Below are 27973 nucleotides of genomic sequence, written 5' to 3' on the forward strand. Positions count from 1 at the left end.
AAGCGGAAGTGTCCAGCCGAGTGCAAGCAGGTGCCTTTTGCCCGCGTGTGCTGGGACACTGCAGCTTTGGACGTGAGCCAACTTGCCCTTTTCAGTGGGCCAGTACCCGTGACTCCAGTGAGAGAAGAGGAAAAGAAAGAACTTTCCCCTTCTCTGTCGAGTTGCCCCAGTGGCCTAATGGATAAGGCACTGGCCTCCTAAGCCAGGGATTGTGGGTTCGAGTCCCATCTGGGGTGGTTCGTGGCATTTTGTTCACACTTCTGCCAAAGCATGCAAAAGGTTTTTGCGGTAGTAGGGGGTGGGCGCAGGCTAGTACTTTGCTGGGCGCTGTGAAGTCCAGAACGTGCTCTGCTGGTAGCAGACTTTAAATGCGGGAGACTGCAGAGTGTAGCAACCCCTCATGTCAGCGAAGAGACACAGATGAGTGGTAAGAAAGACAGGGAAAATATGCTTTCTGGAATCAGAGCTCCTGCAGACAGGGCTCACTCTTCTGCCAGCTCCGACCTGCTCCGATGAAAACGAAATAAAAGAGCAAAGGCTGCGCACTTTGAACCAATTATTCGAAGCATCGTATTGAAATGAAATAAAAGGTTAACAGCCCTGGGTGGCATCAAAGTGGAATTTCCTGAATATGTCACCAATGCCATGCAATGCGCCTGTTGCACAGTATCACGCCTGTTGCCGGCCCTCGCGCGGATGACTCTTTGGGATAGCAGAAAGTGGACGGAAGACTTTTAGGATGATAGTAAAAAAAACAGAAGCGAGCACATGACTTTATTTGCGACGATTGGCGAGTTTTGAATAAAATAGTGAAAATGAAGTAAAAGCGTCTTGCTGGAGAATGCGGGCATCGATCCCGCTACCTCTCGCATGCTAGAGCGCTCTACCATCTGAGCTAATTCCCCTCCTCCTCGAAGGCTCTCGATACACTGCTTCAGAGCTGAAGCACAGTCTCCGGCTCACACTTGCTTGGCTGTCCAGGGACCTGTAGTGCATAAAGCCCTTTCTCTTCATCTGCCGCAGAGGAAATCACAATCTCACCCCTTTGCCCAAAACAAAATACCTTCAGTGGAGCTACAAGTAAAGCTGCAGATGGCCATCCATTGCAACGAGGATTGGCCAACCAGGTATTAATAGCAGAGTGACTCCACTGCCACGCCCTTTCACGCTGGACCTGCGCTTGTGATCAAGAGGCTGCACGCCAGTCCCATAGACCCGAGAGCCCAATTGAAAAGGTGCTTGCTTCTCACTTTATTTCTCTCGCTATTTCTTGCTGTTTTAGGCCGCTGACACGCCGCCTGCAGCCAAAGGACCAGCGCTGGAGTGCCCTTTGTCATTTTTACCAGCTGGCCATATTTTACAATCGAGCGTCAGAATACCAAACAGGTAAGAGTTAGGTCTGGGAATTGAGTCCACTTTCCATCGTGTGTCCCATAAAGCGGAAGTGTCCAGCCGAGTGCAAGCAGGTGCCTTTTGCCCGCGTGTGCTGGGACACTGCAGCTTTGGACGTGAGCCAACTTGCCCTTTTCAGTGGGCCAGTACCCGTGACTCCAGTGAGAGAAGAGGAAAAGAAAGAACTTTCCCCTTCTCTGTCGAGTTGCCCCAGTGGCCTAATGGATAAGGCACTGGCCTCCTAAGCCAGGGATTGTGGGTTCGAGTCCCATCTGGGGTGGTTCGTGGCATTTTGTTCACACTTCTGCCAAAGCATGCAAAAGGTTTTTGCGGTAGTAGGGGGTGGGCGCAGGCTAGTACTTTGCTGGGCGCTGTGAAGTCCAGAACGTGCTCTGCTGGTAGCAGACTTTAAATGCCGGGAGACTGCAGAGTGTAGCAACGCCTCATGTCAGCGAAGAGACACAGATGAGTGGTAAGAAAGACAGGGAAAATATGCTTTCTGGAATCAGAGCTCCTGCAGACAGGGCTCACTCTTCTGCCAGCTCCGACCTGCTCCGATGAAAACGAAATAAAAGAGCAAAGGCTGCGCACTTTGAACCAATTATTCGAAGCATCGTATTGAAATGAAATAAAAGGTTAACAGCCCTGGGTGGCATCAAAGTGGAATTTCCTGAATATGTCACCAATGCCATGCAATGCGCCTGTTGCACAGTATCACGCCTGTTGCCGGCCCTCGCGCGGATGACTCTTTGGGATAGCAGAAAGTGGACGGAAGACTTTTAGGATGATAGTAAAAAAAACAGAAGCGAGCACATGACTTTATTTGCGACGATTGGCGAGTTTTGAATAAAATAGTGAAAATGAAGAAAAAGCGTCTTGCTGGAGAATGCGGGCATCGATCCCGCTACCTCTCGCATGCTAAGCGAGCGCTCTACCATCTGAGCTAATTCCCCTCCTCCTCGAAGGCTCTCGATACACTGCTTCAGAGCTGAAGCACAGTCTCCGGCTCACACTTGCTTGGCTGTCCAGGGACCTGTAGTGCATAAAGCCCTTTCTCTTCATCTGCCGCAGAGGAAATCACAATCTCACCCCTTTGCCCAAAACAAAATACCTTCAGTGGAGCTACAAGTAAAGCTGCAGATGGCCATCCATTGCAACGAGGATTGGCCAACCAGGTATTAATAGCAGAGTGACTCCACTCCCACGCCCTTTCACGCTGGACCTGCGCTTGTGATCAAGAGGCTGCACACCAGTCCCATAGACCCGAGAGCCCAATTGAAAAGGTGCTTGCTTCTCACTTTATTTCTCTCGCTATTTCTTGCTGTTTTAGGCCGCTGACACGCCGCCTGCAGCCAAAGGACCAGCGCTGGAGTGCCCTTTGTCATTTTTACCAGCTGGCCATATTTTACAATCGAGCGTCAGAATACCAAACAGGTAAGAGTTAGGTCTGGGAATTGAGTCCACTTTCCATCGTGTGTCCCATAAAGCGGAAGTGTCCAGCCGAGTGCAAGCAGGTGCCTTTTGCCCGCGTGTGCTGGGACACTGCAGCTTTGGACGTGAGCCAACTTGCCCTTTTCAGTGGGCCAGTACCCGTGACTCCAGTGAGAGAAGAGGAAAAGAAAGAACTTTCCCCTTCTCTGTCGAGTGGCCCCAGTGGCCTAATGGATAAGGCACTGGCCTCCTAAGCCAGGGATTGTGGGTTCGAGTCCCATCTGGGGTGGTTCGTGGCATTTTGTTCACACTTCTGCCAAAGCATGCAAAAGGTTTTTGCGGTAGTAGGGGGTGGGCGCAGGCTAGTACTTTGCTGGGCGCTGTGAAGTCCAGAACGTGCTCTGCTGGTAGCAGACTTTAAATGCCGGGAGACTGCAGAGTGTAGCAACCCCTCATGTCAGTGAAGAGACACAGATGAGTGGTAAGAAAGACAGGGAAAATATGCTTTCTGGAATCAGAGCTCCTGCAGACAGGGCTCACTCTTCTGCCAGCTCCGACCTGCTCCGATGAAAACGAAATAAAAGAGCAAAGGCTGCGCACTTTGAACCAATTATTCGAAGCATCGTATTGAAATGAAATAAAAGGTTAACAGCCCTGGGTGGCATCAAAGTGGAATTTCCTGAATATGTCACCAATGCCATGCAATGCGCCTGTTGCACAGTATCACGCCTGTTGCCGGCCCTCGCGCGGATGACTCTTTGGGATAGCAGAAAGTGGACGGAAGACTTTTAGGATGATAGTAAAAAAAACAGAAGCGAGCACATGACTTTATTTGCGACGATTGGCGAGTTTTGAATAAAATAGTGAAAATGAAGAAAAAGCGTCTTGCTGGAGAATGCGGGCATCGATCCCGCTACCTCTCGCATGCTAAGCGAGCGCTCTACCATCTGAGCTAATTCCCCTCCTCCTCGAAGGCTCTCGATACACTGCTTCAGAGCTGAAGCACAGTCTCCGGCTCACACTTGCTTGCTGTCCAGGGACCTGTAGTGCATAAAGCCCTTTCTCTTCATCTGCCGCAGAGGAAATCACAATCTCACCCCTTTGCCCAAAACAAAATACCTTCAGTGGAGCTACAAGTAAAGCTGCAGATGGCCATCCATTGCAACGAGGATTGGCCAACCAGGTATTAATAGCAGAGTGACTCCACTGCCACGCCCTTTCACGCTGGACCTGCGCTTGTGATCAAGAGGCTGCACGCCAGTCCCATAGACCCGAGAGCCCAATTGAAAAGGTGCTTGCTTCTCACTTTATTTCTCTCGCTATTTCTTGCTGTTTTAGGCCGCTGACACGCCGCCTGCAGCCAAAGGACCAGCGCTGGAGTGCCCTTTGTCATTTTTACCAGCTGGCCATATTTTACAATCGAGCGTCAGAATACCAAACAGGTAAGAGTTAGGTCTGGGAATTGAGTCCACTTTCCATCGTGTGTCCCATAAAGCAGAAGTGTCCAGCCGAGTGCAAGCAGGTGCCTTTTGCCCGCGTGTGCTGGGACACTGCAGCTTTGGACGTGAGCCAACTTGCCCTTTTCAGTGGGCCAGTACCCGTGACTCCAGTGAGAGAAGAGGAAAAGAAAGAACTTTCCCTTTCTCTGTCGAGTGGCCCCAGTGGCCTAATGGATAAGGCACTGGCCTCCTAAGCCAGGGATTGTGGGTTCGAGTCCCATCTGGGGTGGTTCGTGGCATTTTGTTCACACTTCTGCCAAAGCATGCAAAAGGTTTTTGCGGTAGTAGGGGGTGGGCGCAGGCTAGTACTTTGCTGGGCGCTGTGAAGTCCAGAACGTGCTCTGCTGGTAGCAGACTTTAAATGCCGGGAGACTGCAGAGTGTAGCAACCCCTCATGTCAGCGAAGAGACACAGATGAGTGGTAAGAAAGACAGGGAAAATATGCTTTCTGGAATCAGAGCTCCTGCAGACAGGGCTCACTCTTCTGCCAGCTCTGACCTGCTCCGATGAAAACGAAATAAAAGAGCAAAGGCTGCGCACTTTGAACCAATTATTCGAAGCATCGTATTGAAATGAAATAAAAGGTTAACAGCCCTGGGTGGCATCAAAGTGGAATTTCCTGAATATGTCACCAATGCCATGCAATGCGCCTGTTGCACAGTATCACGCCTGTTGCCGGCCCTCGCGCGGATGACTCTTTGGGATAGCAGAAAGTGGACGGAAGACTTTTAGGATGATAGTAAAAAAAACAGAAGCGAGCACATGACTTTATTTGCGACGATTGGCGAGTTTTGAATAAAATAGTGAAAATGAAGAAAAAGCGTCTTGCTGGAGAATGCGGGCATCGATCCCGCTACCTCTCGCATGCTAAGCGAGCGCTCTACCATCTGAGCTAATTCCCCTCCTCCTCGAAGGCTCTCGATACACTGCTTCAGAGCTGAAGCACAGTCTCCGGCTCACACTTGCTTGGCTGTCCAGGGACCTGTAGTGCATAAAGCCCTTTCTCTTCATCTGCCGCAGAGGAAATCACAATCTCACCCCTTTGCCCAAAACAAAATACCTTCAGTGGAGCTACAAGTAAAGCTGCAGATGGCCATCCATTGCAACGAGGATTGGCCAACCAGGTATTAATAGCAGAGTGACTCCACTGCCACGCCCTTTCACGCTGGACCTGCGCTTGTGATCAAGAGGCTGCACGCCAGTCCCATAGACCCGAGAGCCCAATTGAAAAGGTGCTTGCTTCTCACTTTATTTCTCTCGCTATTTCTTGCTGTTTTAGGCCGCTGACACGCCGCCTGCAGCCAAAGGACCAGCGCTGGAGTGCCCTTTGTCATTTTTACCAGCTGGCCATATTTTACAATCGAGCGTCAGAATACCAAACAGGTAAGAGTTAGGTCTGGGAATTGAGTCCACTTTCCATCGTGTGTCCCATAAAGCGGAAGTGTCCAGCCGAGTGCAAGCAGGTGCCTTTTGCCCGCGTGTGCTGGGACACTGCAGCTTTGGACGTGAGCCAACTTGCCCTTTTCAGTGGGCCAGTACCCGTGACTCCAGTGAGAGAAGAGGAAAAGAAAGAACTTTCCCCTTCTCTGTCGAGTTGCCCCAGTGGCCTAATGGATAAGGCACTGGCCTCCTAAGCCAGGGATTGTGGGTTCGAGTCCCATCTGGGGTGGTTCGTGGCATTTTGTTCACACTTCTGCCAAAGCATGCAAAAGGTTTTTGCGGTAGTAGGGGGTGGGCGCAGGCTAGTACTTTGCTGGGCGCTGTGAAGTCCAGAACGTGCTCTGCTGGTAGCAGACTTTAAATGCGGGAGACTGCAGAGTGTAGCAACCCCTCATGTCAGCGAAGAGACACAGATGAGTGGTAAGAAAGACAGGGAAAATATGCTTTCTGGAATCAGAGCTCCTGCAGACAGGGCTCACTCTTCTGCCAGCTCCGACCTGCTCCGATGAAAACGAAATAAAAGAGCAAAGGCTGCGCACTTTGAACCAATTATTCGAAGCATCGTATTGAAATGAAATAAAAGGTTAACAGCCCTGGGTGGCATCAAAGTGGAATTTCCTGAATATGTCACCAATGCCATGCAATGCGCCTGTTGCACAGTATCACGCCTGTTGCCGGCCCTCGCGCGGGTGACTCTTTGGGATAGCAGAAAGTGGACGGAAGACTTTTAGGATGATAGTAAAAAAAACAGAAGCGAGCACATGACTTTATTTGCGACGATTGGCGAGTTTTGAATAAAATAGTGAAAATGAAGAAAAAGCGTCTTGCTGGAGAATGCGGGCATCGATCCCGCTACCTCTCGCATGCTAAGCGAGCGCTCTACCATCTGAGCTAATTCCCCTCCTCCTCGAAGGCTCTCGATACACTGCTTCAGAGCTGAAGCACAGTCTCCGGCTCACACTTGCTTGGCTGTCCAGGGACCTGTAGTGCATAAAGCCCTTTCTCTTCATCTGCGGCAGGGGAAATCACAATCTCACCCCTTTGCCCAAAACAAAATACCTTCAGTGGAGCTACAAGTAAAGCTGCAGATGGCCATCCATTGCAACGAGGACTGGCCAACCAGGTATTAATAGCAGAGTGACTCCACTGCCACGCCCTTTCACGCTGGACCTGCGCTTGTGATCAAGAGGCTGCACGCCAGTCCCATAGACCCGAGAGCCCAATTGAAAAGGTGCTTGCTTCTCACTTTATTTCTCTCGCTATTTCTTGCTGTTTTAGGCCGCTGACACGCCGCCTGCAGCCAAAGGACCAGCGCTGGAGTGCCCTTTGTCATTTTTACCAGCTGGCCATATTTTACAATCGAGCGTCAGAATACCAAACAGGTAAGAGTTAGGTCTGGGAATTGAGTCCACTTTCCATCGTGTGTCCCATAAAGCGGAAGTGTCCAGCCGAGTGCAAGCAGGTACCTTTTGCCCGCGTGTGCTGGGACACTGCAGCTTTGGACGTGAGCCAACTTGCCCTTTTCAGTGGGCCAGTACCTGTGACTCCAGTGAGAGAAGAGGAAAAGAAAGAACTTTCCCCTTCTCTGTCGAGTGGCCCCAGTGGCCTAATGGATAAGGCACTGGCCTCCTAAGCCAGGGATTGTGGGTTCGAGTCCCATCTGGGGTGGTTCGTGGCATTTTGTTCACACTTCTGCCAAAGCATGCAAAAGGTTTTTGCGGTAGTAGGGGGTGGGCGCAGGCTAGTACTTTGCTGGGCGCTGTGAAGTCCAGAACGTGCTCTGCTGGTAGCAGACTTTAAATGCCGGGAGACTGCAGAGTGTAGCAACGCCTCATGTCAGCGAAGAGACACAGATGAGTGGTAAGAAAGACAGGGAAAATATGCTTTCTGGAATCAGAGCTCCTGCAGACAGGGCTCACTCTTCTGCCAGCTCCGACCTGCTCCGATGAAAACGAAATAAAAGAGCAAAGGCTGCGCACTTTGAACCAATTATTCGAAGCATCGTATTGAAATGAAATAAAAGGTTAACAGCCCTGGGTGGCATCAAAGTGGAATTTCCTGAATATGTCACCAATGCCATGCAATGCGCCTGTTGCACAGTATCACGCCTGTTGCCGGCCCTCGCGCGGATGACTCTTTGGGATAGCAGAAAGTGGACGGAAGACTTTTAGGATGATAGTAAAAAAAACAGAAGCGAGCACATGACTTTATTTGCGACGATTGGCGAGTTTTGAATAAAATAGTGAAAATGAAGTAAAAGCGTCTTGCTGGAGAATGCGGGCATCGATCCCGCTACCTCTCGCATGCTAGAGCGCTCTACCATCTGAGCTAATTCCCCTCCTCCTCGAAGGCTCTCGATACACTGCTTCAGAGCTGAAGCACAGTCTCCGGCTCACACTTGCTTGGCTGTCCAGGGACCTGTAGTGCATAAAGCCCTTTCTCTTCATCTGCCGCAGAGGAAATCACAATCTCACCCCTTTGCCCAAAACAAAATACCTTCAGTGGAGCTACAAGTAAAGCTGCAGATGGCCATCCATTGCAACGAGGATTGGCCAACCAGGTATTAATAGCAGAGTGACTCCACTGCCACGCCCTTTCACGCTGGACCTGCGCTTGTGATCAAGAGGCTGCACGCCAGTCCCATAGACCCGAGAGCCCAATTGAAAAGGTGCTTGCTTCTCACTTTATTTCTCTCGCTATTTCTTGCTGTTTTAGGCCGCTGACACGCCGCCTGCAGCCAAAGGACCAGCGCTGGAGTGCCCTTTGTCATTTTTACCAGCTGGCCATATTTTACAATCGAGCGTCAGAATACCAAACAGGTAAGAGTTAGGTCTGGGAATTGAGTCCACTTTCCATCGTGTGTCCCATAAAGCGGAAGTGTCCAGCCGAGTGCAAGCAGGTGCCTTTTGCCCGCGTGTGCTGGGACACTGCAGCTTTGGACGTGAGCCAACTTGCCCTTTTCAGTGGGCCAGTACCCGTGACTCCAGTGAGAGAAGAGGAAAAGAAAGAACTTTCCCCTTCTCTGTCGAGTTGCCCCAGTGGCCTAATGGATAAGGCACTGGCCTCCTAAGCCAGGGATTGTGGGTTCGAGTCCCATCTGGGGTGGTTCGTGGCATTTTGTTCACACTTCTGCCAAAGCATGCAAAAGGTTTTTGCGGTAGTAGGGGGTGGGCGCAGGCTAGTACTTTGCTGGGCGCTGTGAAGTCCAGAACGTGCTCTGCTGGTAGCAGACTTTAAATGCCGGGAGACTGCAGAGTGTAGCAACGCCTCATGTCAGCGAAGAGACACAGATGAGTGGTAAGAAAGACAGGGAAAATATGCTTTCTGGAATCAGAGCTCCTGCAGACAGGGCTCACTCTTCTGCCAGCTCCGACCTGCTCCGATGAAAACGAAATAAAAGAGCAAAGGCTGCGCACTTTGAACCAATTATTCGAAGCATCGTATTGAAATGAAATAAAAGGTTAACAGCCCTGGGTGGCATCAAAGTGGAATTTCCTGAATATGTCACCAATGCCATGCAATGCGCCTGTTGCACAGTATCACGCCTGTTGCCGGCCCTCGCGCGGATGACTCTTTGGGATAGCAGAAAGTGGACGGAAGACTTTTAGGATGATAGTAAAAAAAACAGAAGCGAGCACATGACTTTATTTGCGACGATTGGCGAGTTTTGAATAAAATAGTGAAAATGAAGAAAAAGCGTCTTGCTGGAGAATGCGGGCATCGATCCCGCTACCTCTCGCATGCTAAGCGAGCGCTCTACCATCTGAGCTAATTCCCCTCCTCCTCGAAGGCTCTCGATACACTGCTTCAGAGCTGAAGCACAGTCTCCGGCTCACACTTGCTTGGCTGTCCAGGGACCTGTAGTGCATAAAGCCCTTTCTCTTCATCTGCCGCAGAGGAAATCACAATCTCACCCCTTTGCCCAAAACAAAATACCTTCAGTGGAGCTACAAGTAAAGCTGCAGATGGCCATCCATTGCAACGAGGATTGGCCAACCAGGTATTAATAGCAGAGTGACTCCACTCCCACGCCCTTTCACGCTGGACCTGCGCTTGTGATCAAGAGGCTGCACACCAGTCCCATAGACCCGAGAGCCCAATTGAAAAGGTGCTTGCTTCTCACTTTATTTCTCTCGCTATTTCTTGCTGTTTTAGGCCGCTGACACGCCGCCTGCAGCCAAAGGACCAGCGCTGGAGTGCCCTTTGTCATTTTGACCAGCTGGCCATATTTTACAATCGAGCGTCAGAATACCAAACAGGTAAGAGTTAGGTCTGGGAATTGAGTCCACTTTCCATCGTGTGTCCCATAAAGCGGAAGTGTCCAGCCGAGTGCAAGCAGGTGCCTCTTGCCCGCGTGTGCTGGGACACTGCAGCTTTGGACGTGAGCCAACTTGCCCTTTTCAGTGGGCCAGTACCCGTGACTCCAGTGAGAGAAGAGGAAAAGAAAGAACTTTCCCCTTCTCTGTCGAGTGGCCCCAGTGGCCTAATGGATAAGGCACTGGCCTCCTAAGCCAGGGATTGTGGGTTCGAGTCCCATCTGGGGTGGTTCGTGGCATTTTGTTCACACTTCTGCCAAAGCATGCAAAAGGTTTTTGCGGTAGTAGGGGGTGGGCGCAGGCTAGTACTTTGCTGGGCGCTGTGAAGTCCAGAACGTGCTCTGCTGGTAGCAGACTTTAAATGCCGGGAGACTGCAGAGTGTAGCAACCCCTCATGTCAGTGAAGAGACACAGATGAGTGGTAAGAAAGACAGGGAAAATATGCTTTCTGGAATCAGAGCTCCTGCAGACAGGGCTCACTCTTCTGCCAGCTCCGACCTGCTCCGATGAAAACGAAATAAAAGAGCAAAGGCTGCGCACTTTGAACCAATTATTCGAAGCATCGTATTGAAATGAAATAAAAGGTTAACAGCCCTGGGTGGCATCAAAGTGGAATTTCCTGAATATGTCACCAATGCCATGCAATGCGCCTATTGCACAGTATCACGCCTGTTGCCGGCCCTCGCGCGGGTGACTCTTTGGGATAGCAGAAAGTGGACGGAAGACTTTTAGGATGATAGTAAAAAAAACAGAAGCGAGCACATGACTTTATTTGCGACGATTGGCGAGTTTTGAATAAAATAGTGAAAATGAAGAAAAAGCGTCTTGCTGGAGAATGCGGGCATCGATCCCGCTACCTCTCGCATGCTAAGCGAGCGCTCTACCATCTGAGCTAATTCCCCTCCTCCTCGAAGGCTCTCGATACACTGCTTCAGAGCTGAAGCACAGTCTCCGGCTCACACCTGCTTGGCTGTCCAGGGACCTGTAGTGCATAAAGCCCTTTCTCTTCATCTGCCGCAGAGGAAATCACAATCTCACCCCTTTGCCCAAAACAAAATACCTTCAGTGGAGCTACAAGTAAAGCTGCAGATGGCCATCCATTGCAACGAGGATTGGCCAACCAGGTATTAATAGCAGAGTGACTCCACTGCCACGCCCTTTCACGCTGGACCTGCGCTTGTGATCAAGAGGCTGCACGCCAGTCCCATAGACCCGAGAGCCCAATTGAAAAGGTGCTTGCTTCTCACTTTATTTCTCTCGCTATTTCTTGCTGTTTTAGGCCGCTGACACGCCGCCTGCAGCCAAAGGACCAGCGCTGGAGCGCCCTTTGTCATTTTTACCAGCTGGCCATATTTTACAATCGAGCGTCAGAATACCAAACAGGTAAGAGTTAGGTCTGGGAATTGAGTCCACTTTCCATCGTGTGTCCCATAAAGCGGAAGTGTCCAGCCGAGTGCAAGCAGGTGCCTCTTGCCCGCGTGTGCTGGGACACTGCAGCTTTGGACGTGAGCCAACTTGCCCTTTTCAGTGGGCCAGTACCCGTGACTCCAGTGAGAGAAGAGGAAAAGAAAGAACTTTCCCCTTCTCTGTCGAGTGGCCCCAGTGGCCTAATGGATAAGGCACTGGCCTCCTAAGCCAGGGATTGTGGGTTCGAGTCCCATCTGGGGTGGTTCGTGGCATTTTGTTCACACTTCTGCCAAAGCATGCAAAAGGTTTTTGCGGTAGTAGGGGGTGGGCGCAGGCTAGTACTTTGCTGGGCGCTGTGAAGTCCAGAACGTGCTCTGCTGGTAGCAGACTTTAAATGCCGGGAGACTGCAGAGTGTAGCAACCCCTCATGTCAGCGAAGAGACACAGATGAGTGGTAAGAAAGACAGGGAAAATATGCTTTCTGGAATCAGAGCTCCTGCAGACAGGGCTCACTCTTCTGCCAGCTCCGACCTGCTCCGATGAAAACGAAATAAAAGAGCAAAGGCTGCGCACTTTGAACCAATTATTCGAAGCATCGTATTGAAATGAAATAAAAGGTTAACAGCCCTGGGTGGCATCAAAGTGGAATTTCCTGAATATGTCACCAATGCCATGCAATGCGCCTATTGCACAGTATCACGCCTGTTGCCGGCCCTCGCGCGGGTGACTCTTTGGGATAGCAGAAAGTGGACGGAAGACTTTTAGGATGATAGTAAAAAAAACAGAAGCGAGCACATGACTTTATTTGCGACGATTGGCGAGTTTTGAATAAAATAGTGAAAATGAAGAAAAAGCGTCTTGCTGGAGAATGCGGGCATCGATCCCGCTACCTCTCGCATGCTAAGCGAGCGCTCTACCATCTGAGCTAATTCCCCTCCTCCTCGAAGGCTCTCGATACACTGCTTCAGAGCTGAAGCACAGTCTCCGGCTCACACTTGCTTGGCTGTCCAGGGACCTGTAGTGCATAAAGCCCTTTCTCTTCATCTGCCGCAGAGGAAATCACAATCTCACCCCTTTGCCCAAAACAAAATACCTTCAGTGGAGCTACAAGTAAAGCTGCAGATGGCCATCCATTGCAACGAGGATTGGCCAACCAGGTATTAATAGCAGAGTGACTCCACTGCCACGCCCTTTCACGCTGGACCTGCGCTTGTGATCAAGAGGCTGCACGCCAGTCCCATAGACCCGAGAGCCCAATTGAAAAGGTGCTTATTTCTCTCTTTATTTCTCTCGCTATTTCTTGCTGTTTTAGGCCGCTGACACGCCGCCTGCAGCCAAAGGACCAGCGCTGGAGTGCCCTTTGTCATTTTTACCAGCTGGCCATATTTTACAATCGAGCGTCAGAATACCAAACAGGTAAGAGTTAGGTCTGGGAATTGAGTCCACTTTCCATCGTGTGTCCCATAAAGCGGAAGTGTCCAGCCGAGTGCAAGCAGGTGCCTCTTGCCCGCGTGTGCTGGGACACTGCAGCTTTGGACGTGAGCCAACTTGCCCTTTTCAGTGGGCCAGTACCCGTGACTCCAGTGAGAGAAGAGGAAAAGAAAGAACTTTCCCCTTCTCTGTCGAGTTGCCCCAGTGGCCTAATGGATAAGGCACTGGCCTCCTAAGCCAGGGATTGTGGGTTCGAGTCCCATCTGGGTTGGTTCGTGGCATTTTGTTCACACTTCTGCCAAAGCATGCAAAAGGTTTTTGCGGTAGTAGGGGGTGGGCGCAGGCTAGTACTTTGCTGGGCGCTGTGAAGTCCAGAACGTGCTCTGCTGGTAGCAGACTTTAAATGCCGGGAGACTGCAGAGTGTAGCAACGCCTCATGTCAGCGAAGAGACACAGATGAGTGGTAAGAAAGACAGGGAAAATATGCTTTCTGGAATCAGAGCTCCTGCAGACAGGGCTCACTCTTCTGCCAGCTCCGACCTGCTCCGATGAAAACGAAATAAAAGAGCAAAGGCTGCGCACTTTGAACCAATTATTCGAAGCATCGTATTGAAATGAAATAAAAGGTTAACAGCCCTGGGTGGCATCAAAGTGGAATTTCCTGAATATGTCACCAATGCCATGCAATGCGCCTGTTGCACAGTATCACGCCTGTTGCCGGCCCTCGCGCGGATGACTCTTTGGGATAGCAGAAAGTGGACGGAAGACTTTTAGGATGATAGTAAAAAAAACAGAAGCGAGCACATGACTTTATTTGCGACGATTGGCGAGTTTTGAATAAAATAGTGAAAATGAAGTAAAAGCGTCTTGCTGGAGAATGCGGGCATCGATCCCGCTACCTCTCGCATGCTAAGCGAGCGCTCTACCATCTGAGCTAATTCCCCTCCTCCTCGAAGGCTCTCGATACACTGCTTCAGAGCTGAAGCACAGTCTCCGGCTCACACTTGCTTGGCTGTCCAGGGACCTGTAGTGCATAAAGCCCTTTCTCTTCATCTGCGGCAGAGGAAATCACAATCTCACCCCTTTGCCCAAAACAAAATACCTTCAGTGGAGCTACAAGTAAAGCTGCAGATGGCCATCCATTGCAATGAGGATTGGCCAACCAGGTATTAATAGCAGAGTGACTCCACTGCCACGCCCTTTCACGCTGGACCTGCGCTTGTGATCAAGAGGCTGCACGCCAGTCCCATAGACCCGAGAGCCCAATTGAAAAGGTGCTTGCTTCTCACTTTATTTCTCTCGCTATTTCTTGCTGTTTTAGGCCGCTGACACGCCGCCTGCAGCCAAAGGACCAGCGCTGGAGCGCCCTTTGTCATTTTTACCAGCTGGCCATATTTTACAATCGAGCGTCCGAATACCAAACAGGTAAGAGTTAGGTCTGGGAATTGAGTCCACTTTCCATCGTGTGTCCCATAAAGCGGAAGTGTCCAGCCGAGTGCAAGCAGGTGCCTTTTGCCCGCGTGTGCTGGGACACTGCAGCTTTGGACGTGAGCCAACTTGCCCTTTTCAGTGGGCCAGTACCTGTGACTCCAGTGAGAGAAGAGGAAAAGAAAGAACTTTCCCCTTCTCTGTCGAGTGGCCCCAGTGGCCTAATGGATAAGGCACTGGCCTCCTAAGCCAGGGATTGTGGGTTCGAGTCCCATCTGGGGTGGTTCGTGGCATTTTGTTCACACTTCTGCCAAAGCATGCAAAAGGTTTTTGCGGTAGTAGGGGGTGGGCGCAGGCTAGTACTTTGCTGGGCGCTGTGAAGTCCAGAACGTGCTCTGCTGGTAGCAGACTTTAAATGCCGGGAGACTGCAGAGTGTAGCAACCCCTCATGTCAGTGAAGAGACACAGATGAGTGGTAAGAAAGACAGGGAAAATATGCTTTCTGGAATCAGAGCTCCTGCAGACAGGGCTCACTCTTCTGCCAGCTCCGACCTGCTCCGATGAAAACGAAATAAAAGAGCAAAGGCTGCGCACTTTGAACCAATTATTCGAAGCATCGTATTGAAATGAAATAAAAGGTTAACAGCCCTGGGTGGCATCAAAGTGGAATTTCCTGAATATGTGACCAATGCCATGCAATGCGCCTGTTGCACAGTATCACGCCTGTTGCCGGCCCTCGCGCGGATGACTCTTTGGGATAGCAGAAAGTGGACGGAAGACTTTTAGGATGATAGTAAAAAAAACAGAAGCGAGCACATGACTTTATTTGCGACGATTGGCGAGTTTTGAATAAAATAGTGAAAATGAAGTAAAAGCGTCTTGCTGGAGAATGTGGGCATCGATCCCGCTACCTCTCGCATGCTAAGCGAGCGCTCTACCATCTGAGCTAATTCCCCTCCTCCTCGAAGGCTCTCGATACACTGCTTCAGAGCTGAAGCACAGTCTCCGGCTCACACTTGCTTGGCTGTCCAGGGACCTGTAGTGCATAAAGCCCTTTCTCTTCATCTGCCGCAGAGGAAATCACAATCTCACCCCTTTGCCCAAAACAAAATACCTTCAGTGGAGCTACAAGTAAAGCTGCAGATGGCCATCCATTGCAACGAGGATTGGCCAACCAGGTATTAATAGCAGAGTGACTCCACTCCCACGCCCTTTCACGCTGGACCTGCGCTTGTGATCAAGAGGCTGCACGCCAGTCCCATAGACCCGAGAGCCCAATTGAAAAGGTGCTTGCTTCTCACTTTATTTCTCTCGCTATTTCTTGCTGTTTTAGGCCGCTGACACGCCGCCTGCAGCCAAAGGACCAGCGCTGGAGTGCCCTTTGTCATTTTTACCAGCTGGCCATATTTTACAATCGAGCGTCAGAATACCAAACAGGTAAGAGTTAGGTCTGGGAATTGAGTCCACTTTTCATCGTGTGTCCCATAAAGCGGAAGTGTCCAGCCGAGAGCAGGCAGGTGCCTTTTGCCCGCGTGTGCTGGGACACTGCAGCTTTGGACGTGAGCCAACTTGCCCTTTTCAGTGGGCCAGTACCTGTGACTCCAGTGAGAGAAGAGGAAAAGAAAGAACTTTCCCCTTCTCTGTCGAGTGGCCCCAGTGGCCTAATGGATAAGGCACTGGCCTCCTAAGCCAGGGATTGTGGGTTCGAGTCCCATCTGGGGTGGTTCGTGGCATTTTGTTCACACTTCTGCCAAAGCATGCAAAAGGTTTTTGCGGTAGTAGGGGGTGGGCGCAGGCTAGTACTTTGCTGGGCGCTGTGAAGTCCAGAACGTGCTCTGCTGGTAGCAGACTTTAAATGCCGGGAGACTGCAGAGTGTAGCAACCCCTCATGTCAGCGAAGAGACACAGATGAGTGGTAAGAAAGACAGGGAAAATATGCTTTCTGGAATCAGAGCTCCTGCAGACAGGGCTCACTCTTCTGCCAGCTCCGACCTGCTCCGATGAAAACGAAATAAAAGAGCAAAGGCTGCGCACTTTGAACCAATTATTCGAAGCATCGTATTGAAATGAAATAAAAGGTTAACAGCCCTGGGTGGCATCAAAGTGGAATTTCCTGAATATGTCACCAATGCCATGCAATGCGCCTGTTGCACAGTATCACGCCTGTTGCCGGCCCTCGCGCGGATGACTCTTTGGAATAGCAGAAAGTGGACGGAAGACTTTTAGGATGATAGTAAAAAAAACAGAAGCGAGCACATGACTTTATTTGCGACGATTGGCGAGTTTTGAATAAAATAGTGAAAATGAAGTAAAAGCGTCTTGCTGGAGAATGCGGGCATCGATCCCGCTACCTCTCGCATGCTAAGCGAGCGCTCTACCATCTGAGCTAATTCCCCTCCTCCTCGAAGGCTCTCGATACACTGCTTCAGAGCTGAAGCACAGTCTCCGGCTCACACTTGCTTGGCTGTCCAGGGACCTGTAGTGCATAAAGCCCTTTCTCTTCATCTGCCGCAGAGGAAATCACAATCTCACCCCTTTGCCCAAAACAAAATACCTTCAGTGGAGCTACAAGTAAAGCTGCAGATGGCCATCCATTGCAACGAGGATTGGCCAACCAGGTATTAATAGCAGAGTGACTCCACTCCCACGCCCTTTCACGCTGGACCTGCGCTTGTGATCAAGAGGCTGCACACCAGTCCCATAGACCCGAGAGCCCAATTGAAAAGGTGCTTGCTTCTCACTTTATTTCTCTCGCTATTTCTTGCTGTTTTAGGCCGCTGACACGCCGCCTGCAGCCAAAGGACCAGCGCTGGAGTGCCCTTTGTCATTTTTACCAGCTGGCCATATTTTACAATCGAGCGTCAGAATACCAAACAGGTAAGAGTTAGGTCTGGGAATTGAGTCCACTTTCCATCGTGTGTCCCATAAAGCGGAAGTGTCCAGCCGAGAGCAGGCAGGTGCCTTTTGCCCGCGTGTGCTGGGACACTGCAGCTTTGGACGTGAGCCAACTTGCCCTTTTCAGTGGGCCAGTACCTGTGACTCCAGTGAGAGAAGAGGAAAAGAAAGAACTTTCCCCTTCTCTGTCGAGGGGCCCCAGTGGCCTAATGGATAAGGCACTGGCCTCCTAAGCCAGGGATTGTGGGTTCGAGTCCCATCTGGGGTGGTTCGTGGCATTTTGTTCACACTTCTGCCAAAGCATGCAAAAGGTTTTTGCGGTAGTAGGGGGTGGGCGCAGGCTAGTACTTTGCTGGGCGCTGTGAAGTCCAGAACGTGCTCTGCTGGTAGCAGACTTTAAATGCGGGAGACTGCAGAGTGTAGCAACCCCTCATGTCAGCGAAGAGACACAGATGAGTGGTAAGAAAGACAGGGAAAATATGCTTTCTGGAATCAGAGCTCCTGCAGACAGGGCTCACTCTTCTGCCAGCTCCGACCTGCTCCGATGAAAACGAAATAAAAGAGCAAAGGCTGCGCACTTTGAACCAATTATTCGAAGCATCGTATTGAAATGAAATAAAAGGTTAACAGCCCTGGGTGGCATCAAAGTGGAATTTCCTGAATATGTCACCAATGCCATGCAATGCGCCTGTTGCACAGTATCACGCCTGTTGCCGGCCCTCGCGCGGGTGACTCTTTGGGATAGCAGAAAGTGGACGGAAGACTTTTAGGATGATAGTAAAAAAAACAGAAGCGAGCACATGACTTTATTTGCGACGATTGGCGAGTTTTGAATAAAATAGTGAAAATGAAGTAAAAGCGTCTTGCTGGAGAATGCGGGCATCGATCCCGCTACCTCTCGCATGCTAAGCGAGCGCTCTACCATCTGAGCTAATTCCCCTCCTCCTCGAAGGCTCTCGATACACTGCTTCAGAGCTGAAGCACAGTCTCCGGCTCACACTTGCTTGGCTGTCCAGGGACCTGTAGTGCATAAAGCCCTTTCTCTTCATCTGCGGCAGAGGAAATCACAATCTCACCCCTTTGCCCAAAACAAAATACCTTCAGTGGAGCTACAAGTAAAGCTGCAGATGGCCATCCATTGCAATGAGGATTGGCCAACCAGGTATTAATAGCAGAGTGACTCCACTGCCACGCCCTTTCACGCTGGACCTGCGCTTGTGATCAAGAGGCTGCACGCCAGTCCCATAGACCCGAGAGCCCAATTGAAAAGGTGCTTGCTTCTCACTTTATTTCTCTCGCTATTTCTTGCTGTTTTAGGCCGCTGACACGCCGCCTGCAGCCAAAGGACCAGCGCTGGAGCGCCCTTTGTCATTTTTACCAGCTGGCCATATTTTACAATCGAGCGTCAGAATACCAAACAGGTAAGAGTTAGGTCTGGGAATTGAGTCCACTTTCCATCGTGTGTCCCATAAAGCGGAAGTGTCCAGCCGAGTGCAAGCAGGTGCCTTTTGCCCGCGTGTGCTGGGACACTGCAGCTTTGGACGTGAGCCAACTTGCCCTTTTCAGTGGGCCAGTACCCGTGACTCCAGTGAGAGAAGAGGAAAAGAAAGAACTTTCCCCTTCTCTGTCGAGTGGCCCCAGTGGCCTAATGGATAAGGCACTGGCCTCCTAAGCCAGGGATTGTGGGTTCGAGTCCCATCTGGGGTGGTTCGTGGCATTTTGTTCACACTTCTGCCAAAGCATGCAAAAGGTTTTTGCGGTAGTAGGGGGTGGGCGCAGGCTAGTACTTTGCTGGGCGCTGTGAAGTCCAGAACGTGCTCTGCTGGTAGCAGACTTTAAATGCGGGAGACTGCAGAGTGTAGCAACCCCTCATGTCAGCGAAGAGACACAGATGAGTGGTAAGAAAGACAGGGAAAATATGCTTTCTGGAATCAGAGCTCCTGCAGACAGGGCTCACTCTTCTGCCAGCTCCGACCTGCTCCGATGAAAACGAAATAAAAGAGCAAAGGCTGCGCACTTTGAACCAATTATTCGAAGCATCGTATTGAAATGAAATAAAAGGTTAACAGCCCTGGGTGGCATCAAAGTGGAATTTCCTGAATATGTCACCAATGCCATGCAATGCGCCTGTTGCACAGTATCACGCCTGTTGCCGGCCCTCGCGCGGGTGACTCTTTGGGATAGCAGAAAGTGGACGGAAGACTTTTAGGATGATAGTAAAAAAAACAGAAGCGAGCACATGACTTTATTTGCGACGATTGGCGAGTTTTGAATAAAATAGTGAAAATGAAGTAAAAGCGTCTTGCTGGAGAATGCGGGCATCGATCCCGCTACCTCTCGCATGCTAAGCGAGCGCTCTACCATCTGAGCTAATTCCCCTCCTCCTCGAAGGCTCTCGATACACTGCTTCAGAGCTGAAGCACAGTCTCCGGCTCACACTTGCTTGGCTGTCCAGGGACCTGTAGTGCATAAAGCCCTTTCTCTTCATCTGCCGCAGAGGAAATCACAATCTCACCCCTTTGCCCAAAACAAAATAAATTCAGTGGAGCTACAAGTAAAGCTGCAGATGGCCATCCATTGCAACGAGGATTGGCCAACCAGGTATTAATAGCAGAGTGACTCCACTGCCACGCCCTTTCACGCTGGACCTGCGCTTGTGATCAAGAGGCTGCACGCCAGTCCCATAGACCCGAGAGCCCAATTGAAAAGGTGCTTGCTTCTCACTTTATTTCTCTCGCTATTTCTTGCTGTTTTAGGCCGCTGACACGCCGCCTGCAGCCAAAGGACCAGCGCTGGAGTGCCCTTTGTCATTTTTACCAGCTGGCCATATTTTACAATCGAGCGTCAGAATACCAAACAGGTAAGAGTTAGGTCTGGGAATTGAGTCCACTTTCCATCGTGTGTCCCATAAAGCGGAAGTGTCCAGCCGAGTGCAAGCAGGTGCCTCTTGCCCGCGTGTGCTGGGACACTGCAGCTTTGGACGTGAGCCAACTTGCCCTTTTCAGTGGGCCAGTACCCGTGACTCCAGTGAGAGAAGAGGAAAAGAAAGAACTTTCCCCTTCTCTGTCGAGTTGCCCCAGTGGCCTAATGGATAAGGCACTGGCCTCCTAAGCCAGGGATTGTGGGTTCGAGTCCCATCTGGGTTGGTTCGTGGCATTTTGTTCACACTTCTGCCAAAGCATGCAAAAGGTTTTTGCGGTAGTAGGGGGTGGGCGCAGGCTAGTACTTTGCTGGGCGCTGTGAAGTCCAGAACGTGCTCTGCTGGTAGCAGACTTTAAATGCCGGGAGACTGCAGAGTGTAGCAACGCCTCATGTCAGCGAAGAGACACAGATGAGTGGTAAGAAAGACAGGGAAAATATGCTTTCTGGAATCAGAGCTCCTGCAGACAGGGCTCACTCTTCTGCCAGCTCCGACCTGCTCCGATGAAAACGAAATAAAAGAGCAAAGGCTGCGCACTTTGAACCAATTATTCGAAGCATCGTATTGAAATGAAATAAAAGGTTAACAGCCCTGGGTGGCATCAAAGTGGAATTTCCTGAATATGTCACCAATGCCATGCAATGCGCCTGTTGCACAGTATCACGCCTGTTGCCGGCCCTCGCGCGGATGACTCTTTGGGATAGCAGAAAGTGGACGGAAGACTTTTAGGATGATAGTAAAAAAAACAGAAGCGAGCACATGACTTTATTTGCGACGATTGGCGAGTTTTGAATAAAATAGTGAAAATGAAGTAAAAGCGTCTTGCTGGAGAATGCGGGCATCGATCCCGCTACCTCTCGCATGCTAAGCGAGCGCTCTACCATCTGAGCTAATTCCCCTCCTCCTCGAAGGCTCTCGATACACTGCTTCAGAGCTGAAGCACAGTCTCCGGCTCACACTTGCTTGGCTGTCCAGGGACCTGTAGTGCATAAAGCCCTTTCTCTTCATCTGCGGCAGAGGAAATCACAATCTCACCCCTTTGCCCAAAACAAAATACCTTCAGTGGAGCTACAAGTAAAGCTGCAGATGGCCATCCATTGCAATGAGGATTGGCCAACCAGGTATTAATAGCAGAGTGACTCCACTGCCACGCCCTTTCACGCTGGACCTGCGCTTGTGATCAAGAGGCTGCACGCCAGTCCCATAGACCCGAGAGCCCAATTGAAAAGGTGCTTGCTTCTCACTTTATTTCTCTCGCTATTTCTTGCTGTTTTAGGCCGCTGACACGCCGCCTGCAGCCAAAGGACCAGCGCTGGAGCGCCCTTTGTCATTTTTACCAGCTGGCCATATTTTACAATCGAGCGTCAGAATACCAAACAGGTAAGAGTTAGGTCTGGGAATTGAGTCCACTTTCCATCGTGTGTCCCATAAAGCGGAAGTGTCCAGCCGAGTGCAAGCAGGTGCCTTTTGCCCGCGTGTGCTGGGACACTGCAGCTTTGGACGTGAGCCAACTTGCCCTTTTCAGTGGGCCAGTACCCGTGACTCCAGTGAGAGAAGAGGAAAAGAAAGAACTTTCCCTTTCTCTGTCGAGTGGCCCCAGTGGCCTAATGGATAAGGCACTGGCCTCCTAAGCCAGGGATTGTGGGTTCGAGTCCCATCTGGGGTGGTTCGTGGCATTTTGTTCACACTTCTGCCAAAGCATGCAAAAGGTTTTTGCGGTAGTAGGGGGTGGGCGCAGGCTAGTACTTTGCTGGGCGCTGTGAAGTCCAGAACGTGCTCTGCTGGTAGCAGACTTTAAATGCCGGGAGACTGCAGAGTGTAGCAACCCCTCATGTCAGCGAAGAGACACAGATGAGTGGTAAGAAAGACAGGGAAAATATGCTTTCTGGAATCAGAGCTCCTGCAGACAGGGCTCACTCTTCTGCCAGCTCCGACCTGCTCCGATGAAAACGAAATAAAAGAGCAAAGGCTGCGCACTTTGAACCAATTATTCGAAGCATCGTATTGAAATGAAATAAAAGGTTAACAGCCCTGGGTGGCATCAAAGTGGAATTTCCTGAATATGTCACCAATGCCATGCAATGCGCCTGTTGCACAGTATCACGCCTGTTGCCGGCCCTCGCGCGGATGACTCTTTGGGATAGCAGAAAGTGGACGGAAGACTTTTAGGATGATAGTAAAAAAAACAGAAGCGAGCACATGACTTTATTTGCGACGATTGGCGAGTTTTGAATAAAATAGTGAAAATGAAGAAAAAGCGTCTTGCTGGAGAATGCGGGCATCGATCCCGCTACCTCTCGCATGCTAAGCGAGCGCTCTACCATCTGAGCTAATTCCCCTCCTCCTCGAAGGCTCTCGATACACTGCTTCAGAGCTGAAGCACAGTCTCCGGCTCACACTTGCTTGGCTGTCCAGGGACCTGTAGTGCATAAAGCCCTTTCTCTTCATCTGCCGCAGAGGAAATCACAATCTCACCCCTTTGCCCAAAACAAAATACCTTCAGTGGAGCTACAAGTAAAGCTGCAGATGGCCATCCATTGCAACGAGGATTGGCCAACCAGGTATTAATAGCAGAGTGACTCCACTGCCACGCCCTTTCACGCTGGACCTGCGCTTGTGATCAAGAGGCTGCACGCCAGTCCCATAGACCCGAGAGCCCAATTGAAAAGGTGCTTGCTTCTCACTTTATTTCTCTCGCTATTTCTTGCTGTTTTAGGCCGCTGACACGCCGCCTGCAGCCAAAGGACCAGCGCTGGAGTGCCCTTTGTCATTTTTACCAGCTGGCCATATTTTACAATCGAGCGTCAGAATACCAAACAGGTAAGAGTTAGGTCTGGGAATTGAGTCCACTTTCCATCGTGTGTCCCATAAAGCGGAAGTGTCCAGCCGAGTGCAAGCAGGTGCCTTTTGCCCGCGTGTGCTGGGACACTGCAGCTTTGGACGTGAGCCAACTTGCCCTTTTCAGTGGGCCAGTACCCGTGACTCCAGTGAGAGAAGAGGAAAAGAAAGAACTTTCCCCTTCTCTGTCGAGTTGCCCCAGTGGCCTAATGGATAAGGCACTGGCCTCCTAAGCCAGGGATTGTGGGTTCGAGTCCCATCTGGGGTGGTTCGTGGCATTTTGTTCACACTTCTGCCAAAGCATGCAAAAGGTTTTTGCGGTAGTAGGGGGTGGGCGCAGGCTAGTACTTTGCTGGGCGCTGTGAAGTCCAGAACGTGCTCTGCTGGTAGCAGACTTTAAATGCGGGAGACTGCAGAGTGTAGCAACCCCTCATGTCAGCGAAGAGACACAGATGAGTGGTAAGAAAGACAGGGAAAATATGCTTTCTGGAATCAGAGCTCCTGCAGACAGGGCTCACTCTTCTGCCAGCTCCGACCTGCTCCGATGAAAACGAAATAAAAGAGCAAAGGCTGCGCACTTTGAACCAATTATTCGAAGCATCGTATTGAAATGAAATAAAAGGTTAACAGCCCTGGGTGGCATCAAAGTGGAATTTCCTGAATATGTCACCAATGCCATGCAATGCGCCTATTGCACAGTATCACGCCTGTTGCCGGCCCTCGCGCGGGTGACTCTTTGGGATAGCAGAAAGTGGACGGAAGACTTTTAGGATGATAGTAAAAAAAACAGAAGCGAGCACATGACTTTATTTGCGACGATTGGCGAGTTTTGAATAAAATAGTGAAAATGAAGAAAAAGCGTCTTGCTGGAGAATGCGGGCATCGATCCCGCTACCTCTCGCATGCTAAGCGAGCGCTCTACCATCTGAGCTAATTCCCCTCCTCCTCGAAGGCTCTCGATACACTGCTTCAGAGCTGAAGCACAGTCTCCGGCTCACACTTGCTTGGCTGTCCAGGGACCTGTAGTGCATAAAGCCCTTTCTCTTCATCTGCGGCAGGGGAAATCACAATCTCACCCCTTTGCCCAAAACAAAATACCTTCAGTGGAGCTACAAGTAAAGCTGCAGATGGCCATCCATTGCAATGAGGATTGGCCAACCAGGTATTAATAGCAGAGTGACTCCACTGCCACGCCCTTTCACGCTGGACCTGCGCTTGTGATCAAGAGGCTGCACGCCAGTCCCATAGACCCGAGAGCCCAATTGAAAAGGTGCTTGCTTCTCACTTTATTTCTCTCGCTATTTCTTGCTGTTTTAGGCCGCTGACACGCCGCCTGCAGCCAAAGGACCAGCGCTGGAGCGCCCTTTGTCATTTTTACCAGCTGGCCATATTTTACAATCGAGCGTCAGAATACCAAACAGGTAAGAGTTAGGTCTGGGAATTGAGTCCACTTTCCATCGTGTGTCCCATAAAGCGGAAGTGTCCAGCCGAGTGCAAGCAGGTGCCTTTTGCCCGCGTGTGCTGGGACACTGCAGCTTTGGACGTGAGCCAACTTGCCCTTTTCAGTGGGCCAGTACCCGTGACTCCAGTGAGAGAAGAGGAAAAGAAAGAACTTTCCCCTTCTCTGTCGAGTGGCCCCAGTGGCCTAATGGATAAGGCACTGGCCTCCTAAGCCAGGGATTGTGGGTTCGAGTCCCATCTGGGGTGGTTCGTGGCATTTTGTTCACACTTCTGCCAAAGCATGCAAAAGGTTTTTGCGGTAGTAGGGGGTGGGCGCAGGCTAGTACTTTGCTGGGCGCTGTGAAGTCCAGAACGTGCTCTGCTGGTAGCAGACTTTAAATGCCGGGAGACTGCAGAGTGTAGCAACCCCTCATGTCAGTGAAGAGACACAGATGAGTGGTAAGAAAGACAGGGAAAATATGCTTTCTGGAATCAGAGCTCCTGCAGACAGGGCTCACTCTTCTGCCAGCTCCGACCTGCTCCGATGAAAACGAAATAAAAGAGCAAAGGCTGCGCACTTTGAACCAATTATTCGAAGCATCGTATTGAAATGAAATAAAAGGTTAACAGCCCTGGGTGGCATCAAAGTGGAATTTCCTGAATATGTCACCAATGCCATGCAATGCGCCTGTTGCACAGTATCACGCCTGTTGCCGGCCCTCGCGCGGATGACTCTTTGGGATAGCAGAAAGTGGACGGAAGACTTTTAGGATGATAGTAAAAAAAACAGAAGCGAGCACATGACTTTATTTGCGACGATTGGCGAGTTTTGAATAAAATAGTGAAAATGAAGAAAAAGCGTCTTGCTGGAGAATGCGGGCATCGATCCCGCTACCTCTCGCATGCTAAGCGAGCGCTCTACCATCTGAGCTAATTCCCCTCCTCCTCGAAGGCTCTCGATACACTGCTTCAGAGCTGAAGCACAGTCTCCGGCTCACACTTGCTTGGCTGTCCAGGGACCTGTAGTGCATAAAGCCCTTTCTCTTCATCTGCCGCAGAGGAAATCACAATCTCACCCCTTTGCCCAAAACAAAATACCTTCAGTGGAGCTACAAGTAAAGCTGCAGATGGCCATCCATTGCAACGAGGATTGGCCAACCAGGTATTAATAGCAGAGTGACTCCACTGCCACGCCCTTTCACGCTGGACCTGCGCTTGTGATCAAGAGGCTGCACGCCAGTCCCATAGACCCGAGAGCCCAATTGAAAAGGTGCTTATTTCTCTCTTTATTTCTCTCGCTATTTCTTGCTGTTTTAGGCCGCTGACACGCCGCCTGCAGCCAAAGGACCAGCGCTGGAGTGCCCTTTGTCATTTTTACCAGCTGGCCATATTTTACAATCGAGCGTCAGAATACCAAACAGGTAAGAGTTAGGTCTGGGAATTGAGTCCACTTTCCATCGTGTGTCCCATAAAGCGGAAGTGTCCAGCCGAGTGCAAGCAGGTGCCTCTTGCCCGCGTGTGCTGGGACACTGCAGCTTTGGACGTGAGCCAACTTGCCCTTTTCAGTGGGCCAGTACCCGTGACTCCAGTGAGAGAAGAGGAAAAGAAAGAACTTTCCCCTTCTCTGTCGAGTTGCCCCAGTGGCCTAATGGATAAGGCACTGGCCTCCTAAGCCAGGGATTGTGGGTTCGAGTCCCATCTGGGTTGGTTCGTGGCATTTTGTTCACACTTCTGCCAAAGCATGCAAAAGGTTTTTGCGGTAGTAGGGGGTGGGCGCAGGCTAGTACTTTGCTGGGCGCTGTGAAGTCCAGAACGTGCTCTGCTGGTAGCAGACTTTAAATGCCGGGAGACTGCAGAGTGTAGCAACGCCTCATGTCAGCGAAGAGACACAGATGAGTGGTAAGAAAGACAGGGAAAATATGCTTTCTGGAATCAGAGCTCCTGCAGACAGGGCTCACTCTTCTGCCAGCTCCGACCTGCTCCGATGAAAACGAAATAAAAGAGCAAAGGCTGCGCACTTTGAACCAATTATTCGAAGCATCGTATTGAAATGAAATAAAAGGTTAACAGCCCTGGGTGGCATCAAAGTGGAATTTCCTGAATATGTCACCAATGCCATGCAATGCGCCTGTTGCACAGTATCACGCCTGTTGCCGGCCCTCGCGCGGATGACTCTTTGGGATAGCAGAAAGTGGACGGAAGACTTTTAGGATGATAGTAAAAAAAACAGAAGCGAGCACATGACTTTATTTGCGACGATTGGCGAGTTTTGAATAAAATAGTGAAAATGAAGTAAAAGCGTCTTGCTGGAGAATGCGGGCATCGATCCCGCTACCTCTCGCATGCTAAGCGAGCGCTCTACCATCTGAGCTAATTCCCCTCCTCCTCGAAGGCTCTCGATACACTGCTTCAGAGCTGAAGCACAGTCTCCGGCTCACACTTGCTTGGCTGTCCAGGGACCTGTAGTGCATAAAGCCCTTTCTCTTCATCTGCGGCAGAGGAAATCACAATCTCACCCCTTTGCCCAAAACAAAATACCTTCAGTGGAGCTACAAGTAAAGCTGCAGATGGCCATCCATTGCAATGAGGATTGGCCAACCAGGTATTAATAGCAGAGTGACTCCACTGCCACGCCCTTTCACGCTGGACCTGCGCTTGTGATCAAGAGGCTGCACGCCAGTCCCATAGACCCGAGAGCCCAATTGAAAAGGTGCTTGCTTCTCACTTTATTTCTCTCGCTATTTCTTGCTGTTTTAGGCCGCTGACACGCCGCCTGCAGCCAAAGGACCAGCGCTGGAGCGCCCTTTGTCATTTTTACCAGCTGGCCATATTTTACAATCGAGCGTCAGAATACCAAACAGGTAAGAGTTAGGTCTGGGAATTGAGTCCACTTTCCATCGTGTGTCCCATAAAGCGGAAGTGTCCAGCCGAGTGCAAGCAGGTGCCTTTTGCCCGCGTGTGCTGGGACACTGCAGCTTTGGACGTGAGCCAACTTGCCCTTTTCAGTGGGCCAGTACCTGTGACTCCAGTGAGAGAAGAGGAAAAGAAAGAACTTTCCCCTTCTCTGTCGAGTGGCCCCAGTGGCCTAATGGATAAGGCACTGGCCTCCTAAGCCAGGGATTGTGGGTTCGAGTCCCATCTGGGGTGGTTCGTGGCATTTTGTTCACACTTCTGCCAAAGCATGCAAAAGGTTTTTGCGGTAGTAGGGGGTGGGCGCAGGCTAGTACTTTGCTGGGCGCTGTGAAGTCCAGAACGTGCTCTGCTGGTAGCAGACTTTAAATGCCGGGAGACTGCAGAGTGTAGCAACCCCTCATGTCAGTGAAGAGACACAGATGAGTGGTAAGAAAGACAGGGAAAATATGCTTTCTGGAATCAGAGCTCCTGCAGACAGGGCTCACTCTTCTGCCAGCTCCGACCTGCTCCGATGAAAACGAAATAAAAGAGCAAAGGCTGCGCACTTTGAACCAATTATTCGAAGCATCGTATTGAAATGAAATAAAAGGTTAACAGCCCTGGGTGGCATCAAAGTGGAATTT

At 50.6% G+C, this 27973-nt stretch overlaps 36 non-coding genes across 36 annotated transcripts; 20 read left to right on the plus strand and 16 right to left on the minus strand.

Moving 5' to 3' along the window:
- The first annotated feature begins 163 nt into the window (after positions 1-163).
- Positions 164-236, plus strand: TRNAR-CCU (transfer RNA arginine (anticodon CCU)). Its single transcript has one exon. It is a non-coding gene; the product is annotated as a tRNA-Arg (tRNA).
- A 1363-nt stretch (positions 237-1599) lies between these two features.
- TRNAR-CCU (transfer RNA arginine (anticodon CCU)) lies at positions 1600-1672 on the plus strand. The gene has a single exon. It is a non-coding gene; the product is annotated as a tRNA-Arg (tRNA).
- A 600-nt stretch (positions 1673-2272) lies between these two features.
- TRNAA-AGC (transfer RNA alanine (anticodon AGC)) lies at positions 2273-2345 on the minus strand. The gene has a single exon. It is a non-coding gene; the product is annotated as a tRNA-Ala (tRNA).
- A 694-nt stretch (positions 2346-3039) lies between these two features.
- TRNAR-CCU (transfer RNA arginine (anticodon CCU)) lies at positions 3040-3112 on the plus strand. The gene has a single exon. It is a non-coding gene; the product is annotated as a tRNA-Arg (tRNA).
- A 600-nt stretch (positions 3113-3712) lies between these two features.
- TRNAA-AGC (transfer RNA alanine (anticodon AGC)) lies at positions 3713-3785 on the minus strand. The gene has a single exon. It is a non-coding gene; the product is annotated as a tRNA-Ala (tRNA).
- Positions 3786-4478: 693 nt separating this feature from the next.
- On the plus strand, positions 4479-4551 carry TRNAR-CCU (transfer RNA arginine (anticodon CCU)). Its single transcript has one exon. It is a non-coding gene; the product is annotated as a tRNA-Arg (tRNA).
- A 600-nt stretch (positions 4552-5151) lies between these two features.
- TRNAA-AGC (transfer RNA alanine (anticodon AGC)) lies at positions 5152-5224 on the minus strand. The gene has a single exon. It is a non-coding gene; the product is annotated as a tRNA-Ala (tRNA).
- Positions 5225-5918: 694 nt separating this feature from the next.
- Positions 5919-5991, plus strand: TRNAR-CCU (transfer RNA arginine (anticodon CCU)). The gene has a single exon. It is a non-coding gene; the product is annotated as a tRNA-Arg (tRNA).
- Positions 5992-6590: 599 nt separating this feature from the next.
- On the minus strand, positions 6591-6663 carry TRNAA-AGC (transfer RNA alanine (anticodon AGC)). The gene has a single exon. It is a non-coding gene; the product is annotated as a tRNA-Ala (tRNA).
- A 694-nt stretch (positions 6664-7357) lies between these two features.
- Positions 7358-7430, plus strand: TRNAR-CCU (transfer RNA arginine (anticodon CCU)). Its single transcript has one exon. It is a non-coding gene; the product is annotated as a tRNA-Arg (tRNA).
- Positions 7431-8794: 1364 nt separating this feature from the next.
- TRNAR-CCU (transfer RNA arginine (anticodon CCU)) lies at positions 8795-8867 on the plus strand. Its single transcript has one exon. It is a non-coding gene; the product is annotated as a tRNA-Arg (tRNA).
- Positions 8868-9467: 600 nt separating this feature from the next.
- TRNAA-AGC (transfer RNA alanine (anticodon AGC)) lies at positions 9468-9540 on the minus strand. Its single transcript has one exon. It is a non-coding gene; the product is annotated as a tRNA-Ala (tRNA).
- A 694-nt stretch (positions 9541-10234) lies between these two features.
- TRNAR-CCU (transfer RNA arginine (anticodon CCU)) lies at positions 10235-10307 on the plus strand. Its single transcript has one exon. It is a non-coding gene; the product is annotated as a tRNA-Arg (tRNA).
- Positions 10308-10907: 600 nt separating this feature from the next.
- On the minus strand, positions 10908-10980 carry TRNAA-AGC (transfer RNA alanine (anticodon AGC)). Its single transcript has one exon. It is a non-coding gene; the product is annotated as a tRNA-Ala (tRNA).
- Positions 10981-11674: 694 nt separating this feature from the next.
- Positions 11675-11747, plus strand: TRNAR-CCU (transfer RNA arginine (anticodon CCU)). The gene has a single exon. It is a non-coding gene; the product is annotated as a tRNA-Arg (tRNA).
- A 600-nt stretch (positions 11748-12347) lies between these two features.
- Positions 12348-12420, minus strand: TRNAA-AGC (transfer RNA alanine (anticodon AGC)). Its single transcript has one exon. It is a non-coding gene; the product is annotated as a tRNA-Ala (tRNA).
- A 694-nt stretch (positions 12421-13114) lies between these two features.
- TRNAR-CCU (transfer RNA arginine (anticodon CCU)) lies at positions 13115-13197 on the plus strand. The gene has a single exon. It is a non-coding gene; the product is annotated as a tRNA-Arg (tRNA).
- A 590-nt stretch (positions 13198-13787) lies between these two features.
- On the minus strand, positions 13788-13860 carry TRNAA-AGC (transfer RNA alanine (anticodon AGC)). The gene has a single exon. It is a non-coding gene; the product is annotated as a tRNA-Ala (tRNA).
- A 694-nt stretch (positions 13861-14554) lies between these two features.
- On the plus strand, positions 14555-14627 carry TRNAR-CCU (transfer RNA arginine (anticodon CCU)). The gene has a single exon. It is a non-coding gene; the product is annotated as a tRNA-Arg (tRNA).
- A 1367-nt stretch (positions 14628-15994) lies between these two features.
- On the plus strand, positions 15995-16067 carry TRNAR-CCU (transfer RNA arginine (anticodon CCU)). The gene has a single exon. It is a non-coding gene; the product is annotated as a tRNA-Arg (tRNA).
- A 600-nt stretch (positions 16068-16667) lies between these two features.
- On the minus strand, positions 16668-16740 carry TRNAA-AGC (transfer RNA alanine (anticodon AGC)). The gene has a single exon. It is a non-coding gene; the product is annotated as a tRNA-Ala (tRNA).
- Positions 16741-17434: 694 nt separating this feature from the next.
- On the plus strand, positions 17435-17507 carry TRNAR-CCU (transfer RNA arginine (anticodon CCU)). The gene has a single exon. It is a non-coding gene; the product is annotated as a tRNA-Arg (tRNA).
- Positions 17508-18106: 599 nt separating this feature from the next.
- On the minus strand, positions 18107-18179 carry TRNAA-AGC (transfer RNA alanine (anticodon AGC)). The gene has a single exon. It is a non-coding gene; the product is annotated as a tRNA-Ala (tRNA).
- A 694-nt stretch (positions 18180-18873) lies between these two features.
- Positions 18874-18946, plus strand: TRNAR-CCU (transfer RNA arginine (anticodon CCU)). Its single transcript has one exon. It is a non-coding gene; the product is annotated as a tRNA-Arg (tRNA).
- A 599-nt stretch (positions 18947-19545) lies between these two features.
- On the minus strand, positions 19546-19618 carry TRNAA-AGC (transfer RNA alanine (anticodon AGC)). The gene has a single exon. It is a non-coding gene; the product is annotated as a tRNA-Ala (tRNA).
- A 694-nt stretch (positions 19619-20312) lies between these two features.
- TRNAR-CCU (transfer RNA arginine (anticodon CCU)) lies at positions 20313-20395 on the plus strand. Its single transcript has one exon. It is a non-coding gene; the product is annotated as a tRNA-Arg (tRNA).
- Positions 20396-20985: 590 nt separating this feature from the next.
- Positions 20986-21058, minus strand: TRNAA-AGC (transfer RNA alanine (anticodon AGC)). Its single transcript has one exon. It is a non-coding gene; the product is annotated as a tRNA-Ala (tRNA).
- Positions 21059-21752: 694 nt separating this feature from the next.
- Positions 21753-21825, plus strand: TRNAR-CCU (transfer RNA arginine (anticodon CCU)). Its single transcript has one exon. It is a non-coding gene; the product is annotated as a tRNA-Arg (tRNA).
- A 600-nt stretch (positions 21826-22425) lies between these two features.
- Positions 22426-22498, minus strand: TRNAA-AGC (transfer RNA alanine (anticodon AGC)). Its single transcript has one exon. It is a non-coding gene; the product is annotated as a tRNA-Ala (tRNA).
- Positions 22499-23192: 694 nt separating this feature from the next.
- TRNAR-CCU (transfer RNA arginine (anticodon CCU)) lies at positions 23193-23265 on the plus strand. Its single transcript has one exon. It is a non-coding gene; the product is annotated as a tRNA-Arg (tRNA).
- A 599-nt stretch (positions 23266-23864) lies between these two features.
- TRNAA-AGC (transfer RNA alanine (anticodon AGC)) lies at positions 23865-23937 on the minus strand. The gene has a single exon. It is a non-coding gene; the product is annotated as a tRNA-Ala (tRNA).
- A 694-nt stretch (positions 23938-24631) lies between these two features.
- On the plus strand, positions 24632-24704 carry TRNAR-CCU (transfer RNA arginine (anticodon CCU)). The gene has a single exon. It is a non-coding gene; the product is annotated as a tRNA-Arg (tRNA).
- A 600-nt stretch (positions 24705-25304) lies between these two features.
- On the minus strand, positions 25305-25377 carry TRNAA-AGC (transfer RNA alanine (anticodon AGC)). The gene has a single exon. It is a non-coding gene; the product is annotated as a tRNA-Ala (tRNA).
- A 694-nt stretch (positions 25378-26071) lies between these two features.
- TRNAR-CCU (transfer RNA arginine (anticodon CCU)) lies at positions 26072-26154 on the plus strand. The gene has a single exon. It is a non-coding gene; the product is annotated as a tRNA-Arg (tRNA).
- Positions 26155-26744: 590 nt separating this feature from the next.
- On the minus strand, positions 26745-26817 carry TRNAA-AGC (transfer RNA alanine (anticodon AGC)). Its single transcript has one exon. It is a non-coding gene; the product is annotated as a tRNA-Ala (tRNA).
- Positions 26818-27511: 694 nt separating this feature from the next.
- Positions 27512-27584, plus strand: TRNAR-CCU (transfer RNA arginine (anticodon CCU)). Its single transcript has one exon. It is a non-coding gene; the product is annotated as a tRNA-Arg (tRNA).
- The last annotated feature ends 389 nt before the right edge of the window (positions 27585-27973 follow it).

The sequence above is a fragment of the Ambystoma mexicanum genome, chromosome 5q (genome assembly GCF_040938575.1).
Source record: "Ambystoma mexicanum isolate Mex_15411 chromosome 5q, UKY_AmexF1_1, whole genome shotgun sequence".
In the NCBI taxonomy this organism is placed as follows: Eukaryota; Metazoa; Chordata; class Amphibia; order Caudata; family Ambystomatidae; genus Ambystoma; species Ambystoma mexicanum.